Here is a 6,000-nt window from a genome sequence, read left to right on the forward strand (position 1 = left end):
GCACTGAAGTGGCTTATGGAGGATATTCCACAGCGATCGCTCGAGTCGCAAGATAGATGCTTGCGGAAGAAGACCAACACGAGGTACATTAAGGGTTGCTTTCGGTCGCGCTTAACGTCCCTGGTTTTACTGAGTGACCGGAACGGGGAAGAAAGTCTGTTTCGGCAAGATCCCAAGGATGATGTGCTACGGTGAAAGTACTAACCGGAAGCAAGCGACGGTAGAAACCAGCTTGTCATCGCTCGATGGAAAAGAGGTAATAAATCATGGACGATGTTTAACATAAGTCTTTAACGTTTAAACATTTTATTTAGCGTTTAACTTTAGTATTTACCGTTTAACTCTTATTCATACTGGTTTAAATATTTTGTTCTCCGTTTAATTATATTTTATAACGTTTAAATATATAAACACTCGTTTAAATATAGTTTTTTTATAGTTTAAAATGAATGATTTCATTTGAAATTGTTTGGTTTACATATGTTAGTTTCCGAGTTGGTTCCGTGAATCTGTGAAGAAGAAATATTTGTTGGGGCCAACCGACGGATGGATGCCATTGCTCGGAACCACTTGCTCGAAGGCGGGATGAGAGGCGACCTCTATCGTCGTGCTACTGGAGATAATTTAAAGAGGTTAGACTAGACGTGATGTGATTGGGCGGTATTTTTCCCTCCATCCCAAGGGCAAAAAGGGAAATATATGTCACTGTCGCGAGGAAGACATATTGTCATCGTTCGAATGAATGTTCTCAACTCAACATGAGTCTCTGTGTAAACGTCAAGCTTTTTATGTTTAAACAGATACATATAGTGTTTAAAAATAATGGTTAACTCGTTTAACTAAAAGTCTATATCATGTAAATAATATGTTATTGTTTAAATTGAATGTTTTTCACCGACATCGCGTTGAAGATGGGTACTCTCCCGGGTCATCTGTTTAAACATCTTTACGTATTTTTCTTAAACACCGTTGTCATTGTTTAAAGAGTAACTAGAGTATTGTTTAATTTTTTTCTATTGTTTACACCGTTGTCATTGTTTAAAGAGTAACTTTTTTTCTTAAACACCGTTGTCATTGCTTTAAAACATATTTACGTATTTTTCTATTGTTTACTAATGAGCGTTCTTTTTGTTTTCCACATTGTTTGTTTTTTTACTAGGTCTATGTTTAAATTTCGAAGTTCACGATCAAATAAGCTTGTTTCGTTTTATTTATAAAAGATTTACAACATTTACAACATTTACAACGTCCGCTCGGACTTTGGACACTCACGACTCGATCCTCGTATAACGAAACAAGTGTCTGTACATTCGAATGCTCACGGCAGTTGCATAACATGCGCATCAACTTGAACTCGCACAACGTACTAACATTAAAAAAAGGTTAAACAACACATATTCATGAAAAGCGACTATTAATCAATGTGTCATGGTCGGGACTTAAACGAAGATCCCGATAGTTAAACACGAACGTAATAGTTGTACTATCGACGTAATGTTCTTAAATGGTATGAGAAAGTCTCGAGTGATAAATATCAACCCCGTCTTAAAGGATGTTTTTCCGATCTCCCTCCTCTAGAGAATCCTCCGCAATCACGAAATACGTGAAAAAAATTTCTTTTCTTACCCAAGTCGAAATGCTCGCTTAATTGCTTGCCCAGTCATCCACCGTCGAAGAATCCTCCGCATTCAGTGCGATTATGAGAGCATTTTCGACTCAGGCGAAAAAGATAGTTTAACTTGTTGCGTGATTGCGCTAAATGATTCTCAAGATAGGGAAGAAGGTTCACGAAACATCCTTTCAGATAGAGTGGTTGTCCATGGGAAGAGGAGGACGAGGAGGAGGAGGAGGATGATGAGGACGACAAGGAGTGGTTGTCCATGGAGAGGGTTCTTTCTGGTTATTTATGGTGTGAATTCCACGAGCGGTGACTCTTCATATCCGAGAAAAAAAAGTTAAACGCACGATGGCCGAGCATTGGTCGATGAGAGCGAGCGGGTGTTCGGAAAATTATGTTACCGCTGCATAAATTTTTAATGCCGTCATTAATTCTTATGCACGGGATACCATACCTCTGCCACCCTGCCACGTGCCACCGCCAGAATTCGGATCAAGCGAAAAAGATCACCGCTTTACTGCAGAGACTTTGAGAATTTACACGTTAATATGAATAGTTATACATGTAAAGATAACGTTAAAGCGGAGATGGGAAGTATTACACGGATATGATAATTATTAAACATATTAGTAAAATATTTAAAGCGTTAAACCAAAGCGAAAGCCCTTCAAAAGGTTGAACATGATGTGATTTTCGGCTTTCCTTTCGCACCATTTTCGGGGCCAAAAATGGGATTTCACGACATGGACCCATTTGAAGTGAGCGGTAGGGGGTAAAAGGGAAGTTAAACACTAACTGGAAGGGATCGTCAGGGGTGTGCAAAAAGTAGGAGGGGGTTTTTGGGAAGTTTTGAAAATTACGAGGGGTGAACAGTAATTTTCCCTTATATTAATAAAACACGTACTAATTAAAAACCATTCAAATTTATATCCAATTATAATTTGAATGGCTTTTAAATACTATGCAAATATACATGAACAGTTTTTATTAATATATATTTTAATAATGTAAATAAGGACAAAAAAAAAATAAATTCAAGTCGAGAACTAATGGAAATAAGCGTTTTGGTACTTTTTTTACAAATGATTTATCCCAAAAAAAATACTTTTGTCCCTCACTTGGATAAATATAATAATGTATATAACAAATATATATATATATATAGATGATCAATCCTCTGTAAACGTACAAAGATTATTAATCTATGGATATTGATTTGGACCTTTTGATTGAAATCCAACGTTTTCTTAATTATGAGTAAACAGTGATACTGTTCTGTACAGTCAAAAGTGGGATAAACAGTATTTAAATTACCGTGCTTATAAATAATGTACATTAAAAAGTATGATGTACAGTACGTTGAATTATATTCCTACTAACACCTATAGATAAAAAAACTAAAACCAAACCAACCCTGTTACAATCTGTAGACATCTACAGATGTCCACGGAAGCCTTATTCTCATATATATATATATATATATATATATATATATATTAAAAAATTAAAAAAAAATGTGCGTAACTTTAAAAAATAAATTATAATATTTGGAATAAGGAAGGTAGGTGGCCTATAATGGTCAATTTACTGTTGTCAGAAGTGATTGAACATTATCATACAGAAATGCAAAGATGCCATTTTTTCAAAATAACCAAAATTTCTAATTTTCTCTTTTGATAAGATCCGATCATAAGATATTTTTCCGTGTGTTGTTAACAACTTAACATAAATGTTGGATGTACAAAACAAAGAAAACTCTCAAAACATGAGGCATGGCATGTAATTGTGTGGTCTATGATTCTATGTAGGTCTTTATCTTCGTACTAATTTTTCAAAATAAGCCAAGCTCTCTGTGGTCCTTCAAATAGAAAGCATGAGTCACATTTTTTAGTATTTGTAGTATTTGTAGTTATGTAATACATTATTTGTTGATGTTTGTAAAATGTCCACATAAATTTAAAATAAAGAGAGAAAAAAAAAAGATGTGACTAGGGTTCAGAGAAAGAACGTACCATAGAATAGGTACTTATATATATATATATATATATATATTAAATTTTAAGAATTATTATTTAAAATTCTCTTTTATTTTGATATGTGATGGTGAAATCAAAATATGTTTTTTTTATTTTTTGGTATAAATATGTTCATTACATTTAATTTAAAATTTTGCTTGTCAAAGCTTTAGTAAGATTACATCAATCAGCCCAATTAATATAGATATTTGAATTATTTTGTTTTCTTTTCCTTTTAACTTGAAACAATTATGATTTAGTTGGTACTCAAAATAATTATATTTAATGGTTATTTGTTTCCCCTTACTAGCCAATCCATTTATTTGTTTTAAACTAACATGAGTTGGTCTAGTTTGGTCTGATCAAGATGATAAAAGCTTAGGATTACTTAAATAAGCGGTTTGAATTTTAATTATTGCAAATACAGAAAATTTCTATTAAAACAAAATCTATTTTAGTAAATAAATATTTTAATGTTAAATAATTTTTATTTATTAATATAATTACTTAATTATATTAACTGGTTAAATTTTGAGGAAGAAAATATAATCAACTAATCTAAATTATTATTTTGAGGTGTTTTGGTATAAAGAGAGTGATAGAATCAGAGTCGTTCCGATCAGTCTTTTTTTTTTCTCGGTCAGATCTTAATAAAACTAATGTTCGTATCTTTTGATCTAATTGACATAGACAATGTATAGGCAGCAATAAATTTTGTAAGGAATAGTATAAGAGTATTGGAACCCATCAATCTTCATCATGTTCATCAACTTTATTATGTAAAGACAAGTTTGAAAGGGTCATGATTTTCTTAGTAGGAGGAAAGAAGAGGCCAAAATGCAAGAGAGGTTGCTGATGTTCAATTCACCATAAAATCAATCAAAGTTTTTCTTCACCTACTTTCATGAAAGCATGTCTCACAACACTAGACTTTTAGTGGTGATTATGGAATTGGTGTTTTGGTTCAACCATTTGGCAGAAATTAAGAGAACAAACAAATTCAAAACAAGTTAGTGTGAAATTTATTTTGTACGAATTGATGTGAAATTTGTTATGAATACCGTTTTGTAAGAACAATTTTTTTATATATTAATATTAAATTTTTTTGCGTATGGTATTTGAGTTTTCATAGAGGGGATTGGTTTGATGCTCAATTCACTCAAGTGAAGACACGTATTTGTTTTTTTTTTTAATAAAAGACATAGATTTGTATGTCCTTGGCGTGTGTCCATTTTGTAAAAAAAAAATAATTTGTTTGATTGGTCTTACATGGAAGAGATTTGAGTGATTATTGTTAAAATATTATAATGAAAATATGAAATCTAATAATCTATATGACTCCCTCTTTTGCATTAATATCCTTTTAATTTTTGTAATTTTTTATGTAACCATTAGAGAGTTGAATAGTGAAAGTTTTATCAATAATTAATGCGCTAATAATGTTTTGAATAATAGATTACATGACTTTTTTTATTAATATAAAGCAGATCTTAAACAGATCTAGGAAGCCAAGATTATCTGATATATATCTGATGTGAGAATAGTATATGAATCCCGGGATGAGCGATTAGTATAAGCGATGCAGGGGAAAGCATTCTCTGTTGGGGAGAGATTTGAGCCCATTCACCTCCTTCTACGACTTTAATGTCATACATCGACTTTCGAATTGTCCGATGGTTGGCTGATAATAATGTTGTTCAGCAAATAAATTTTAAAATTATTAATATAAAATTTTCCCCCCTTTGGTTAAAGACAAATTGAAATATAGAATATGTTAGAGTATATATTGGTGTGAGTTTGTTGGTGCTCAAGGTGTGCACGTGAGAACTCACAATCGATGACCTGTATGAACTCACATGCAAATATCCATGTGAGTTCATTATAATTAGGTGAATTTATTTGGGGCCACACAAAAGCTAGGGGAGTTCATTAGAATCAAGCATATAGAGTCCATTGTTAAAAAATTTGAAAAGAAAAACAAAATTATAATTGTAATGTTTTCTTAGATAGTTTTTTTTTTTAAAAAAAAAGTGGTAACAAAAATCTTTAAAAAGATTTAAGAATTTATAAACTTTTCAATTTTTGCTTAAATTTGCAAGTAATTTCCGTTTAAATTACTGGGAAAGGTATAAAAAAAAAACGGTTGAGAAAAACTCCTTTAAAATAATATAGTTTTTATTTAAAGTGGATGTTCATGTTTGAAACAAAATTTTTTTTTTCTTTTTTTTTAATGATGTTAATATGATTGGATTATTGTTTGATATATATTTTACTTGTAACTATTACAAAATTTAAAATTATAAAGCTTTTATATATGGGTAAATGTATTATAGGGACGTTCCTGTGGACGTTCACAGGAATGTCCCC

This window comes from Dioscorea cayenensis, chromosome 15 (genome assembly GCF_009730915.1).
Source record: "Dioscorea cayenensis subsp. rotundata cultivar TDr96_F1 chromosome 15, TDr96_F1_v2_PseudoChromosome.rev07_lg8_w22 25.fasta, whole genome shotgun sequence".
In the NCBI taxonomy this organism is placed as follows: Eukaryota; Viridiplantae; Streptophyta; class Magnoliopsida; order Dioscoreales; family Dioscoreaceae; genus Dioscorea; species Dioscorea cayenensis.